The sequence below is a fragment of the Notamacropus eugenii genome, chromosome 5, assembly GCF_028372415.1.
Source record: "Notamacropus eugenii isolate mMacEug1 chromosome 5, mMacEug1.pri_v2, whole genome shotgun sequence".
NCBI classification, from domain to species: domain Eukaryota; kingdom Metazoa; phylum Chordata; class Mammalia; order Diprotodontia; family Macropodidae; genus Notamacropus; species Notamacropus eugenii.
Genome location: NC_092876.1, coordinates 23,622,744 through 23,639,405, shown reverse-complemented (window position 1 = coordinate 23,639,405; position 16,662 = coordinate 23,622,744). Strand labels below are relative to the sequence as shown.

Below are 16,662 nucleotides of genomic sequence, written 5' to 3'. Positions count from 1 at the left end.
AAGCAGCCAGAAAGAAACAATTCTAGTACTGTGGAAAGGCAATCAGGATGACATGCGGTCTAGCAGCTTCTACATGAAGGGTAAGAAGGGTTGGGAATATGATATGCCAGAGGTCAAAGGAGCCAGGATTAAAATGAAGAATCACATACCCACACAAAACTGAGTATAATCCTTCAGGAGAAAAAAATGATCATTTAATGAAATAGAGGAAAACAATGATCATTTAATGAAATAGAAGACTTTTAAGTATTCTTAATGAAAAGATCAGAGCTGAATAGAAAATTTGACTTTTATATACAACAATCAAGAGAAGCATAGAAAGATAAACAGCAAAGAGAAATCATAAGAGACTTATGAAAGTTGAACTGTTTACTTTTCTGCATGGAAAAATATAATTTGTACCCTTCAGAGTTTTCTCAGTATTGGGGTAGTTGGAGGGATTAAAAATATACGTGTGTGTGTGTCTGTGTGTGTGTGTGTGTGTGTGTGTGTGTATAGACAGAGGGCACAGGGTGAGTTGAATATGAAGAGATGATAACTAAAAATATAAAATTAATGGATGAGAGAGGAATATATGAGGAGAAAGAGAAAGGGAGAAATAGAATGGGATAAATTATTTCTCACATAAAAGAGCCAAGAAAAAGCTTTTACATTGGAGGGGAAGAGGATGGAGGAGAGAGGGAAACAGTGAACCTTAATCTCATCAGATTTGGCTTAAAGAAGGAAGAATATGCACACTCAGTTGAGTATGGAAGTGTATCTTACCCTACAGGAAAGTACAGGGGAGGGGGAATGAGCAAGTTGGGAGGGGTTTAGAAGGGAGGGCAAAAGTAGGGAGGGGATAATAAGAAGTAAACACTTTTGAGGAGGGACAGGGTTAAAAGAAATAACAGAATAAATGGAGAGCAGCATAGGATGGAGGGAGCTATAGTGAAGGAAGTGTTTTGTATGACCACATAGGTAATAACCTATTTTGAATTACTTGCCTTCTCAATGGGGATAAGGGGAGAGGAAGGGATAGAAGTTGGAACTCAAAGTTATAAAAACAAAGGATAAAATTTGTTTTTACATTCAAAAGGGAAATAAGACACACAGGCAATGGAGTAATGAAATTTATCTTGCCCTACAAGAAAAGAGAGGGGATGGGGATAAGAGAAGGGAGCAGTGATAGAATGGAGGCCAGGTTGGGGGAAAGGGTTATCAGAATGCAACGTGTCTTGAGAGGGGTGGAGGAAGGAATGGAGAGAAAATTTGGAACTCAAAGTCTTGCAGAAGTGAATGGTAAAAGCCAAAAGTAAAAAAAATAGAAAAACAAATAAGACTGATCCCTTAAATGGGATTCCTTGAGGCAGGAACAGGTCTACATCCAATCTCAGTGGGAAGTAGTGTTAGAAGAAGAGATCCTTGCCCCTGTTATGGTAATTTAAATGGGAAGATCTTTCCTATTCATTAATAGGGCCATGAGATCTGCCTGGGTCACCTGGAAGCTTGAGTCACATGACTCTACCATGGGAGGAATTTGCTGAAAGGATGAAAGAAGAAGAGGCAGAGCTAGAAAAGAGTTGAGGAGAAGTAGGTCAGAGCAGTCAGAACTGAAGGAGAGGACTTGCCAAAGGGGTGGGGCAAGAAGGGGAGAGCTGAGGGAGAGTGAAGCAGAGGTGAGGCAGAGCAGGTAGAGTGAGTGAGAGAGGGAGAAATGTAGCGTAGGAGAGCTTTTATATGGTGAGGCCTAATGGAAGAAAGACTTGAGGGTGGCCTTGCTCCCTGCACTGATAATGTGTATAGATTTCTTTGTTACTAAGATGGATTTGGCTTTCTAGTGTCTGAATAAATATTTTGGTTTTGAGTTTGAGGAAGAGAGTTTATATTTTGTGAATTTACCCTGAAAATATGCATATATGCATGTATATGTATACTGTGGGTATCACATTGGCATTACGATGGCTTCCTTTTATCACACTTGGGAAATTAATTTTTGTCCCCAAGGGTGAAACTTTACGTTTCTCTCTCTTGGGGAAGAGAAAGGAGAATGAGCATTTCTATAGTGCTCAGGAAGACCCAGGCATTGTGCTAAGCACCTTTAGTGCCAATAGGGCTTTTGATCCACACAGCAATCCTGGGAGGGGGGAGCTACCCCTGTTCCATTTTACAGTATAGGAAACTGAGGCAAACAGAGATGAAGTGACTTGTCCAGGATCAGACAGCTGTAAGTGGTTGAGACCGAATTAGCATTCAGTTTTCCCTGACTTCAGGTCCAAGGGTCTATCCACTGGATCACACAGCAGCCCAGGTAAAATGCTAGATTATTAGATAAAGCCCAGTTTTGTAGACTTTTGTCATATTCTTTCATCTTGTCTCATACTCTGTGTTCATAGCTTATGAGAGTTCTGTGTCATCTCAAAGTCTGATGATCAAGTCACATGTACCTTCATCCAAGTCTCTGATAAAAATGCTGCACACCACAGAGCCCAGGACAGACATCTGGGTTAGTCTCCTAGAGCCCTCTTGCCTTGATGACATTGAACCATCAACAACTGCTTTCTGAGTGCAGCCATCTAACCAGTTCTAATGCACCTGACTGTAATGTTGCCCATCTTCTCCATAGGATGTGATCGCTCTTCCAACGTTGTGCTCAAATCTAGGCCAACTATGTCCATGGCATCATTCTCTTCATCTACTCAGTTAGTAATTCTGTAAGTTCAGAAAAGCAAGTGAGGAGAGTGTGGCATGATCATTGGTTGGGGAAGTCAAGCTTGTTTGCCACAATCACTCCTTTCATATCTAAGCATTACCCAAGTTTCTCTTTAGTCATTCATTCTACCACACCCCTGGGAACTGAAGTCAATTTCATAGTTCTTCAATGAGAAGAATGTCCTCTTCCCTCTTGTAAACTGAGACCACATTTCCCTTTCTCCAATCTCCTTTCTCATGGCTTATTAGAAATTATTTATTTTATGAAATGTTTCCCAATTATTTAAAAATTCTCAATATTACTTTATTAACTTCTGAGTTCCCAATTCCCCATCTCCCTCCTATTTCTCCCCTCTCTTTAAGAAAGCAAGCACTTTGTGCAGATTTAAGAGAGAGAGATGTGTGAGAAGAGAAAGCAAGAGAGAGAAAGAATAAAAGACAAAACAGAAAGAGAAGAGAGAAAATGAAAGAGACAAAGAGAGAAAGAGGTGAATATTTGAAATATATTATCACTGTTATATAAAATCATACCTGTCACCCAAATGTCATGACCATCATCCAATTGACGAATTCAACTTTTCTCTTGTCTTTTATACTGAGGTAATCCGTAGAAGGGAAGAGAAATGCTTTTGTTTCTTCCTTCTTCTGCCTTCTTCCAAACACTATATTTCATATTTTACCCAATGGATCCCCAGATTCCCTCTTAAGAAAACAGATGATCAAAATACAATGTTCGTCCTGTCTTGATTTTGCTTACTCAAGTACTTGGAAATTTTGTTTTAAGTGAGTGAGGAGAAATTAAAATTAAAAATTATAATCCTAAATTTAAATCTGCCCAACTTTTTTTTTAAAAAGGGAGAGAATGGAATAAGAGACAAACACAGCAATAAATTGTTTACCCTGGGATCTATGTATCTATCTACCTATTTATCTGCACATACATACATACACATATACATACATATGTGCATAAATTCAAAATAAAGCGATAGGAAAATTTGCTGCAAATAATCTTCAAAATTGCAATCAGGAATAATGTTTTCAAATAAGATACAAGAGGAGAGAATTAAATAACTGATTAAACTGTTCCTTTCATCACACATCGTTGTTTGTCTTAAGGTGTTGTTAGCTGGTTGAAACCAATGAAATTTAATCATGGGGGGAGAGAAAACCAAGATAACCACATCAAGCTTGCAGACATGGTACAAAATGATATAGCAGACAGACAGATAGATATACATGTACGTACATACATGCATACATGTATATTTTGTTCCAGAAAGTGTTATGGTGAGTAATTACAGATAGTGTAACAGGACGTTGCAGCGTATATAGATGGCCTGGGATGTCGTCTCCCACATCGGTGCTTCCATCCCCAGTTTTCTGAGCGAGCCTCAAACTTCCATAGTAATGAGGATATATGTTGTGGACAAATGGGGTTCCAGCTTCACAAAAATTAACCAGAGGATCTCCAGATCCTAGGAGTGAATCAGTCAGTCAATACCAAAGTTAGGCAGGTATTAAGAGACTTTCCTCTAAACTCACCGCAATGTATGGACAAGGCTTCAGTCACTTTCAGGCATTCCAGAACATTCAGTCATTGGATGAAGGCAGATGTTGCCCACCAGGGAATCATCATAGTGCTGAGTGAAAGAATCAGAGGAAGAGCTAAGCTGGCACACCAAGGGAGCAGCCCAGGACTGGATGACTCCAAGCTGTGAAGGGCCTGGAGGAGGCTGACCTTGGACCCTATAGTACAGGGTAGCAGAGACACCAGAGGGAGTGTTATAGTCCTCCCACCCAACCTCAACTGTCAGTCTGATAAGTAGAAGCTGAGTGAGCCCAGAAGAGCTTTACACCAGGCTCTGCAAGAGCTTATCCTAACCCCTGCCCTGAGTTGACACTAAACTCCCTAAAGGGTAGGCACATCTCCCTTGTCTCTGCATCAACAGTGCCCTCTACAGTGCCTAGCACTGAGGCCGTTCATGAGTCATTGCAGGGTTTGTAGGTGAAACCCTGGAGAACAGACTCTGACCTGCTTTGATAGTTTTTACTGAGATTGAATCCCAAGGAGATCAAAGACAGGACAGAAAGGTCCCATAGCTACCAGAACATCCATAACAAAAATCATGGAGGCTCGAATACTGCCACCAGCACAAAAGACACACGGGGGACCCAAACGTGTAGGGAAGCTGATTAAATTATAAGAGACAAAAACTCTAGAAAATGGGACTCGTGTAGTTATAGGAATACAGAGAAGCACACGAAGGTCAGTGTGAACTGAAGCATCATGGGAAAGGTGGATCCAGGAAGATACTGAGGTCCAAGACAACGGAAATCCACATAAAAAGAACTGGCAGTTAAGAGTCACCAAACATTTACTAAGTCCTTACTGTGTGCCAGGCACTGTAATAAGCACTAAGGATAACAAGAAAGACTAAATCAGACCAAAGTCATCAGGAAGTCCATAGTCAGGTACTAAGAAGGGACAGGGAGAGCAGAAAAAATAAATGGGAAGGGGAAGTGAGAAGTTCCATCATAGCTGAGGTTTGATTCAAGCCAGGAAAAAGGAAAGGAGGATGGTAAGAGTTCCAGGAACAGGACACAGCCAGGGCAAAGGCATGGAGATGAGAGATGGAATGCCATGCCTAAGAAACAGGCACTTGTCTAGTAGACCTGGGTGGGAGAGACCTTAGATGAGAGTGGAGTTATAATCATCACCACCAGCCTTTGGGCCATGATTCAAGGTCTTCACAACACTTGGTGAATATTACATTTGATCCCACAACAAGGCTGAGAGAGAGGTGTTGTAATTGTCCCCGTTTTACACATAGGAAAACTGAGTGTCAGACAGAGGAAAGACTGATAGGAGATGCCTGAGGCAGGATTTCAGCTCAGATCTTCCTGATCCCAATTGCCCTTTCACAGGACAGGGGCAGCAGTGTTTAATGGTCAGCACCAGCTCTGGGACAGCCACTGGTCACTGTGCCCCATCAGCCACATGGACAAGCTGGTCCATACAAGATCCACAGCCCCAGCCTGGGCAGCAGATCTATCCTACCCCAGCACCTGAGTCCTGACTGTTCCTGCAGCTGGCCCAGGACAGGATGCCCCTCCCCACTGAGCTCAGCTAAGGATGGCAGGAACCCACTGTGTGGAAATGATAGGAGTTCCTCTTCTGAGGATAGTCCTCCCCTTCTCTCCATACCAGGGTTTCCTGTTTCCTCTTCCTCTTTTCTCTGAGCCTCACATAGATGGCCAGAGGGAGCCATAGTGTTTAGAGAGTGACACAGCACCCCAGCAGAGCCTACCTGTCTCTAGTCTTATCCATGCTGCTACTGCTGCTACTGCCTCTGCTCTGGGAGGGTGAGTGGAATTGGGGCAGAGGGAGGCTGGTCTGAGGGGTGAGAAGAGGTAGAGATGCTGACCAGGCCTCTGTCTGCCCTCAGGGTCCCTGTCCCAGAGACTGAATATACAACACTCCGTGACTGTGCAGGAGGGTATGTGTGCCCACATCCTCTGCACCACTGAAGATTACGGCATGTCATTCCATGGCCACAACACAGTTTACGGCTACTGGTACAAAAAACAAGGTTTTTATGGCAGTCTCATGGCCACCAATGACCCATATTTTAAAGTGGAGGAGAAAGTCCAGAGGAGATTCCATCTCCTTGGGGATCCCGGGATGAACAATTGCTCTCTGAGCATCACAGATGCCCAGTCTTCAGACAAGGGGGAGTACTACTTCTCTTTGAAAAAAGGAGATCATACATACAGTTACAAAAACCATCTGCTATATGTGAATGTGACAGGTAGGATGCTCCTCTCCTGGGAGGCTCTTAGTGGATGAGACAGGAAGGTCTGGGGAATGGGTTAGCCTTGGAGACCATGATCCTGCCTGTGGGAGGGGTAAGAGAAGGTGGAGGACACACAGAGAAGCCACTCAGGAAGCAGAGAAGACACAGGGAAGGGTGTGAAGACACGGCCTAAAGCTCCAGAGTTGTAGAGGGGAGGGAATGTGGTGGGGTCCCCTTGGTGAGGAACCGGGACCTCAGAGAAGGCTGACAGGGGCCCCATGGTTGTGCTGGAAAGAACTCTGGAGCTGCTGCCAAAGTAAGGAGATTCAAATCCCAGGGCTCTGACTCACTCTCTTTGAGACATTTGCCATATTATTTCCCCTCCCTCTCTGGGATTCATTTTCCTCTTATGTATAATGTAGGTATTATTCTCTACTGCCTTTAATAGACCTTCCTCTTGACCTGTAATCTATGAATGACTAAGGGCTTGAGGATGAAGGGGATGCTCCTAGGAGGCTGGTGTGAAGGGGCCTGAATGAGGTCCTGCTACGAGGGAAACACAGTGGACACCTGAAGGGTGGGGTAGATACCAGCACCTAGGACACTAAAGGCTAAATTCCCCTTCCCAGACCATGTCTTACTGTCTCTCTCCAGGATCTCCAAATGTGATCCAGAAACCAGACATGTCTATTCCAGAGGTGTTAGAGTCAGGAAACCCAGTGACTCTGAAATGCACATTTTCTTGGGCCTGTGGGGAAAATAATACTTTCAAATTCTCCTGGATTGGGGCTGCCTTCTCCTCCAAGTTACAAAGCTCTGGGCCATCCCAATACTCACAAGTCACCTTCATCCCTGGGCACCGGCATCATGGCACCAACGTCACCTGTCAGGTGACACTTCCTGGAAGCCGTTTGAGCACAAAGAGAACTGTCCAACTCAATGTGTCCTGTGAGTACTGGGGCAGGAGACCTGAATCCTGCAAGAGAGGGACTGAGGGAAGATTACATTGAGGGATGAAATTTCAGGACCAGCCCTGGGAAATCAGATGCCTGTTTTCCTGAGCCAGGGCAGAGAAAGCTGCCTCCCACCAAAAGCAAAGGCTGGACATCCAACTTTTATTCATTGATTCATTCATTTTTTCATGGAGGGGAAAAGACAAGGCAATTGGGGTTAAGTGATTTCCCCAAGGTCACATAGCTATTAAATGTGTCAGGAGTCAGAGGTCAGATTTCATCTCAGATCCTCCTGACCTCAGGTCCAGGGCTCTACTCACTACACCTCCTAGCTGGGCCAGGAATTTCCTATTTTCTCTGTCTCCAGCCTCCGTGGTTTCATATGCCAATGTTAGTCTGTGATTCTGGAATTTAATCTCTTCCCTGCCTGATGCTGAGCTGGGCAGAGAGCCCAACCCCCAGCCAGCCTGGTGCTTCTGTTGCAGATGCTGTGCGGAATGTGACCATCACCGTGGCCCAGGACAACAGGACAACAGGTATGAGCAGAGCCCCAGAGGGAGGGCAGAGAGAGAACCTGGGGCCTGAACTTCTACTCTAAGGGTGGGTGTGGATATCAAGGAGAGGAAGGACACAGGAGAAACAGTTTCCCTCATTCTGCAGGCCCAGGTTCTCCTTGGCCTGGTACCTCTCCTCCTCCTGGAATTTCATCAGTTCCCATTTACTCATGACTTTAAGGATGAGAAACCATTTTCCTCCCAATATCCCCAGGAGAAAAGAAGTGGAAAAGTTCTTGTCCTCACTTTCCAGATGAGAAAACTGTGGCTCAGAGGTGTGAGGAGGACCTGACCTAGTTCACACAGGTCAGAGACATGTGAACTTTAAATGTAGAGACTGAGTGGAGTGTCCTCTCAACTGCATCAGGCTTGGACTGACAGGAACAAGGTCCACCGTGTGGTTCAGTTCCCAGGGCATTCCTTCACTATCTGGACCCAACATGGTTGCCCTGTTGGGGAAGCTGACTTGGATTTCTGCAGTCCAGGCCAAAGGAGGAGGTTTTGTTACCTGGGGCATTCATGTTGGTTTCAGGGCTGATCTGGGGTTTTGAGGGGCTTCTGTAGGGGAGGCTATGGGGGATGGGTCAAGGAGCTGCTGTCAGTGGGGTACAGGCCTCTGGTCATCCAGGTTGAGCTTGAGTATTCAGTCAGGACAGGTGCATTGTGGGCCTGGAGACCCCAGGACTGCTGGGAGTGAGAAAGAGGATCCTAGCAGTGATTACCATGGGCTCTCAGGATATTAGATTCCTAGGTTCAACGTGCAGACATTTCAGTTTCCTGAGACCTTGTTTGTTGTGTCTGTGATTCAGGTTAACTTTTCCTTAATTAGTACAGTGAGAGAGAGAGAGAGAGAGAGAGAGAGAGAGAGAGAGAGAGAGAGAGAGAGAGAGAGAGAGAGAGAGAGAGAGAGAGAGAGAGAGAGGAAGTAAGAAAAGAAAGACAGGATACAAGTAAGAGATGAAGGAAGTGGAAGGTAAAGAAAGTAATATAGAAAGGACGGAGGGAAGAGGGATGGAAGAAGCAAAAAGAGAAATACAGTAGGAAGGAACAAAGGAAAAGTCAGAAATGAGGAAGAAAACAGAGAGAAGGGAAAAGGGAAGAAGGGGACAAAGGAAGAAAAGAGAAGAAAAGGCAGGAAGAAAGAAAAAAGGCACAAAGGCAAGATGGAAGAGAGATAAAGAAAGAATAAAAGAAGGAAGAAAAAGGAGATAAACAGATAGTAGAAAAGAACGAAAGAGAGAAGAAAACAAAGAAGAAAAAGAAGTTATTAAGGAAAAGAGACAACATTATAGAAGAAAGTAAGAAAAGGAAGAAAGACAGGAAGGAATGAAGAAAAGAAGGAAGGAGGGAATGAAGGAATGAAGGAAGAAACAAAGGAAGGAAGGAAGTAAATGAAGTTAAACAAAACCCAACCTGAAGTACAGGCAGGGAAGATGACCCATGCTGAGTGAGGGCTGCTCCCAGGAGAGGCCGGAATCCAGGCTGGACTGGAAATGGGGTTTCCCTTCCTGCCTGGGGTCCCATCCTCTTCCACTTCCCCCTTCCTCGTGGGATCTTGGGAGAGTCACACCTGCTTTCTTCCACCCAGTTTCCTGCTGAGTACAATGAAGTTGGGACTAGGGAGTCTCAGAGGTCCATCCAAGTTCTCACTCCTGAGATCTCCTGATCTTTTTCAGATTTTGTCTCAGGAAACCGTTCAGCTCTTGTGGTACAGGAGGGAGAGTCCCTTCACATGCTCTGTGCTGCCAACAGCAATCCCCCAGCTACACTGAGCTGGATCCTGGGGGACCAAACTCTGGCCTCTTCCCAGCCCTCAGAGGATGGAGTCCTGCACCTGGATCTGCCCCACCTGGGCCCAGCAGATGGAGGCAATTACACCTGCCTGGCTCAGCATCCTCTGGGCTCCAAGGAGGTCTCCTTGAGTGTTTCTGTGCAGTGTGAGTGTGAGGGGGCTGGGCACCATGGGATGCCTGGGTCCTGGTGGGGAAAGGACAGTGTCACCCACTAAGAGAGGGGGTCTCCTGTATGTTCTCATAGATAACCCAAGGATACTTAGTCATTCTTGCTCCTGGGTCAAATAGGGCTTGTTCTGTACCTGTTGTGTCCAAGCAGAGCCAGTGCCCTCCTTGCTTTGGTGGGTACAGGGGAAGCCTATGGAGGGCAGTAGTAGCAGTGACACCTTCCAGGTAACATCAACCAAGTCTGGGTCCTGGGACAACAGCAGCCTGAGAGTGAAGGTGGACAGGGTCCCCAACATCACTGTCAGCTGTGAGGGGAAGAACCCCCAGGGAACCCACACCCTGCTCTTCTAGCTGGTGCCAGGTGAAGGATAGGGGAGGAGGCAGTTGGGGCACAGGGCCCTGAGGACAGTGAGCCCAATAAGGTCACCATCCATGTTCACCACAAACCAGTTCTCTCCAAGCAGCACCAACACCATACTTGTATTAGTGATTCGGGGGGGAGGGGGGGAAACTCATGGAGGGAAAAAGTACAAGTGACAGTTTCTGTGACTTTTCCACCAAGTCTGGGGGGTCTCCAGTAGCCTGAGGGTGAAGGTGGGGCCCAGTCACAAACTCAGTCCCTGCGGTGAGGCAAGGACCCAGCAAAGGGAGGGCATTCTCAGTGTCTAGCTGCTGCCAGGTAAGAAGGTTGGGGTACATGGAAGATGGGTGATCTGTGAGGGGTCCAATTCAGGGAGCAAGTGGGGGCCGCAGAAGAGAACTGAGCCTGAGGTATGTCAGGGATTGCCCATTTAGACCAGGGAGACATTCTGGGAAGAGGCTAGTACAGGAGTCAGGAGTCTGAGCCAGGAGGCTGGCTTTGAAACACACCAGACTGCATGTCTCCTTCCTTTACCCAATGAGACAGCAGAGTGTGAATTCCCACAAGGTTATCTGGAATTCCAGAATGCTTTCTTTTCAGTGTTCTCCTAATCCATTAACCTTGTCTAGAGAAATTTGGGATCCAGCTCTGAGGTGGGAAACATGTTCCCACATGTGAATGTACACCAGACTCAGAGGAAGTTGGTCACTAAAGAATGGACAGATATTTGCAAACCTCTATCCATACATATGACTACATAGGACAGGAGATAGACCTATGTCCTGATTTTTTTTTTAAAGGGAAAGAAAACAGACCATACAAAGCACAAGGTAGTGAACTTCACCTCAACTTTCGGAACGTCTGAGGATGGAATATTAAAGGGTGGTTAGTGAACAGTGAGAAAGGAAAACTGTTGTTTTCCAGAGTTGATGTATTTCACCAACACCAGGCCCCTGACAAGCAAACCTGTGTGGGTTTGCTATCCTTCTAACCTGGCCAGAGAGAGAAAAGCCAGAACTAAAATTTAGCTCATTTTCAGCCAAGTGTGAGATAGAGAATTCATGTCATTCTTGTGGAGAAGAACTGTGGATTGATGCAATCAGAATTGGTGGCAGGAAAGGAAGCCAGCTCCTTGGTCTGGAGCTAATGGAGGCCATACCCTTCCACATGGGATGCCCTTATCATGGATTCACTTCTCTCCTGCTTTAAAATCAGGGTTTGACTTTCATCCTGCTGGCCTATGGCATCTCTCTGCCTTTCTAAGATGGTTCAAAGACCCCACTAAGGCATTATGTGTGTGCCTTGTACCACTTCCTTCATCACCTGGACAACCAACATCGGATTTTCACAGTTTTAGACCCGAATCTCTGGAGGCAGACACATGCTGGCTTTCCATCTCTGTCTTAACCCATATTCTCCAACGTCATGTCAGCCCGTGTTTATTGAACATCCACCAGGTGCCAGGAATATGGGTGTCTGTGTAGTGGTAGATGTGGTGATCAGGAGGACCAGCACCTGTGAGGAGAGGGCTGCTGAGCCCTTGGCAGGGCTGCTCCTCCCTCTTTGAGGGCCACACTTTACCCAGTCTCAACCGGGCCTCCAAGAAGCTGTACCATGGACAGGGCCACACTCTGATCAAAGTGTCTCAGCAGACTGGCATTGAGGCAGAGGATGGATGAGAGGAGAACACTTGGAAAAGATTAGGCAGCAGAATGGAGGGGTAGGACTGAGGTCTGGGGCAAAATGAGCACCCTCTAACCACACCTGGGTCTCTTCCTCATAGCCTCTTCTGCCCAGGAAAACAGCTCTTGGCCCCTGGTGCTCACACTGCTCAAGGGAACCCTCATGGGAGCCGGCTTTCTCCTCACCTATGGCCTCACCTGGCTCTATTACACCAGGTGAGTGTGTCTGCCCTCTGTCCCACAAACAAATGGCATTCTGTTCCCCTCACTCCCTGCCTCAACTCCCACCTCATTACTCTTCCCAGAAATGGTCCCTAGGGTCAACCCTCACTCCCTCAGCCCCTGAATATACGTCCCTGACTTTCTGCCTGTGACCAACACTAGGCCTGTTCCTCCCACAGGAAACCCCTAGGGAGGGAGCAGCCACCAGCTCCAGAAGCAGCCCAGTCATCTCTTTGAAGGCTCCTGGCTTTAAACCTGACCCACACCTGCCTCCTGCCCCTTCCACTCAATAGCCTCAGTTCTGCCCTCAGGGACCCTGCAAGTCAGGTCTGACCCTAGAGCTACAGAACCAACTTCCAGGACTGGAGGACAGTTCTCAGGTCCCCCGGGTCTCCTCTTCTCCCACTATGCAACCCCAGGTCTGTCCCCCAATTGGCCTATGGCATTATCTGATTGATGGAGGGAGAAAGTGTCTATCCCAGGACCTCATTCTCAGGACACTCTAGAGTCCCAGCAGTCCTAATCCCGGGTCTGGAGGCCCACCCTCAGCTGTGCACAGAGCATCCAGGGCCACACTAGATGCAGGATGCTTTTGTGGAGGTATTTTCTCCCAGGGTAAGTTTAGATGTGTGCTTGGGCCTCAGTTTCCTCATCTGTAGTGAGAATGCTGGCACAGTATTCCCTCTTCCCCCCAGCAGGGTACCTGGTGCCTAATTCATGAGGGTGACCAGGTTTCTGAGCACTGCACCCCCACCCCTCACTGCTGCCTTGGAGAAATGTATGTCTCCCACTGGGGTGCAGGGAGTGGAAGGTCCTGCTCCTTCCAAGACTCTGCTGCTGTTCTCCATCTTTGCCATGATAACTTGCCAGGTCCCTTCTTTTCCTCATGGGCTCATTTTCCCTCTGAAACCTCACAGCTTCCCCAGGGGTCACTTCCCAAAGATGTCCCTTGGAGAGGTCCCAGCCTCATGCAAAGGTTGCCCATATTGCTGGGAAGGGTCCCGAGAATCCAGCTGGCTCCAATCAGGGCTTCTCAGCACATCCAGAACAGGCTCAGTCAAAGAGGGTCCCTACAGCAGGAGTATCCTGTTCCCTGGATGAACCAGGCAGGGCAGCAGAGTACAGTGACCTGAGAGGGCAATTTCTGTCTCCAGGGAATGCAGGTGGTGGTAGGAGTTTTTTACTCCAACCTCCAGAGGTGGGAGGAGACTGAGGGGACCTCTTCAGGTGTGCAGCCCAAACCCCAAGTCATGAACCCACCCAGCCCAAGTTCAGGCCTGGGGAGTCTAATCTCCAGTCACTGTTTGGTCCATTTTATCTTGAAGAAGTTTTCACTTGGAAGCTCAGAATTACCTCACTTCTAGGTCACTGCAGATGGAAGCAAAAGATGTCTTGTGCAAGCACCAATGGGCCACCAAAGCATTCTTGATATAGGGCAGCGTTTATTTCAGTCCACAAGTAATGTAAGGATGCAGAGCAAGGAAAATACTCCCTAAAACTATTGATATTAATCATATTTGCATTTCCATTGACTCCCACCTTCCATATAGTGGCCAGTCTTATGGCATAATTTTAAAGGTTTAGGGATGTTGAAAAGTCAACCACTGACATTGTAATATGAAAATTGATTATCAATAACAAATAACTGGGGTAGGTAGCAATTTGGAGCTCTCCCATCTGGAGTCCAGACTTTAAGTTCAATTCTTAAGGACATCACTCATGATGAGATTGAATTCCTTTTGCCATTCAAGGACCCACCCTGAAGGAAACTGCTATTCTGCTGGGATTTGGGTGGGGTATATATCCTTTGATATGGCGGCCTAAATTCTGATCTGGTAGAGAGATACTTTCCCTATCCAAGAGATATCCAGCCCTTCATTTTAATATAGCCCATCTCTAATCAGGATAAAAATTAGATTTTGTTGCAGTTTGATGGAGTGCTTACTGTTTTCAAGGGTATGTAAAGTGTGGACCCCCCCACACCAAGATTGCATTTGGCCCAAGAGAGAGGCCAAACGACCATGTTTTTACTAATAATCTGTGGGCTTATTAATAAAATGATAATCACTCAGAAATTGTATCTTTGTAATCTTTTTAATGTCACACTAATCAATCCCACTCTTTAACGTATGGTTGAATAAAGGCCTCTTCCCTTAGTGTCTTGGCTTAGAAAGTAGATGACATGGGACTGACCTAGAATAGAAATGACCTTCGAATTGTTAAGAGGCAACATCCTTCCCATCAGACCACAGGACACTGAACAGCTCATGTTAACAGTGAGATACCAAGTCCTGACTTAATCCTCTCCATCAACTTTCTCTGGCTTTCCCTCAAATTTCAGAGATGGAAGGATCCAGAGAACATGGAACATCAGATCTTGAAGAGACCTGTCCCAGCAATCTGAGCACAGGACCTTAGAACTGGAAGGAATGTTAAAAATCCTGCTCTAGTTCTCCCTGGTTGGATGAGCCCCCAGCTCTCAGGGGGAAGGATTCATCCACAGCTGCCCAGTGAGGAAGTGGCAGAGTGATGACAGTTCAATCCACCTCAGTGCCAAACAACTAGAATTTACTTATGGCCAATTCCCTTCCAGGCACAGTTCTGGGTTCTGGGCACACAGAGATATAATGAGACACTCCCTAATGCTTCTGAGAGGTTTTGCTCTTCCAAGGCACAAATCAGATGTTGCTAGAATATCAAATCTAAAACATGTTCAAAGTCATTTGGAGAGGAAGGCACTGGTCTGACCTCAAGGGTAGTGAGTTCCCAAGAGACTGAGGTTCCACAAAGTTCAATGGATGAGCAGAGAAGAATGAACAGGAACAAAGGAGGGATGGGGCTGTCCTGGATGGCTGTGAGGGAAGTGGGGTGGTTGTCTAGGAAAGAGAAATTTGACCTAGGCAAGCTAGGGCTAAGGAAGGATTGCATCAGTCCACCATCAATCCACAATCCTTTTGCAATACTAGGAGCTGCTAGGTGGCATATTGAACAGAGCTGTGGGTCTGGAGTCCTGAAGGTCTAAGTTCACATCCAGCCTCACAAAACTTTGTAACCCAGGGCAAGTCACATAACCTCTGCTGTCCTCAGTTTCCTCCTCTGGGAAATGGGGATAATAACAACACCCTCAGGGTTGCTGTGAGGATCAGATGACATGGGATAGCCTGTGGTGCCTTGCCTGGCACATTGTGGAGCCAGCTTGCCAAGGGCTTTGTATGCCCAGTGAACGATCCAGTCCTGTTTTCTAGGAGCAGTGGGGAGCCACTAAAGTTTTCTGAGCAGGGAAATGGCATGACCCTATCTGTGTTTCAGCCATTATTACTTTGGCACCTGAAGGCAGGGAGGAGGCCAGGAAGGGAGAACGAACAACGAGCAGGTGCATGGAGTGATTCAGGGTAGGGTGGAGGAGGCTCTGAATGCTGGGGTGGCTCCAAGACGTGAGAGGAGAAGGCCCCATGAGCTGTGGCTGAAGTGAAATGGACACAATGTACAGAGAGACACATGAAGAAATTTGGTGTTGACTATGTCTGCAGAGTGAATATGAAATTATATATAACCATAGTAATAACTAACTCCGTAGAAATGTACATACATATCTAAATATATATACATACTTTATATATATACACACATATATAAACTCACACATGTACATATACATGGACGTATACATCTTCACGTATTTATACACAGATGCTTTGTTTTCTCTCCATTAGAATCCAATCTCACTGTGAGCAGCGATTGATTCATTCTTTGTCCTTCTGTTGTCAAGCCTAGAATGCAGCCAAGGACGTGGTAGACCTTAGATAAGTACTTATTGATGGATTGGGGCCCTCACTACTTCCCTGAGCCCTCTGCCCACCTTTGCTTAGCTCTCACAGTCAGGAAGTCTTTCCTCACAACAAGCCCAAATTGACGTCGGGGCTCCCCCCATCATCTCCTGCTGCTTTTGCCCCCTAAGGCTAACCTGAATAAATCAAATCCCATTTACACTGACTTCCCATAAAATACTTGAAGGAAGTTGTTCTCTCTCCCTTATGCTTCCTTTAATTTGACTTAAATAAATAATGCTTTTTCATTAATTCTCATATGAAAGACTGGAGAGAGAATGAGGCTGCTGACTTTGCACAGCTCTGTGCCCTCAAATCTAATTCATGTCCAAGTCAGGATATTATCCCCCTTCTGATGTCCTTGGTCCTCATGAGGAATTCAGGAAGAACAGGTATCTGTGAGAAGGAGAAGCTGCCACCCTGGACAGGCCAGGTCCAGTTGGGCAATACTGCCCTTTGCTCCTCCTCCTGGTCCTATCCCTCTGTCCACATGGGGAGGCTTACCCCCACACGTGGGTGCTCTGTGGCTACAATGGGAAGACTTGGTCCCTTGGGAAGTGTCCCTCTCTGATCACACGTTTTTCTCCTAAGGCCCACCTCTCACCAGAGAGGAG

General features: G+C 46.4%; 1 pseudogene; it reads left to right on the top strand.

Moving 5' to 3' along the window:
• Positions 1-6,020: 6,020 nt before the first annotated feature.
• Positions 6,021-14,296, top strand: LOC140507417 (sialic acid-binding Ig-like lectin 14; annotated as a pseudogene).
• The last annotated feature ends 2,366 nt before the right edge of the window (positions 14,297-16,662 follow it).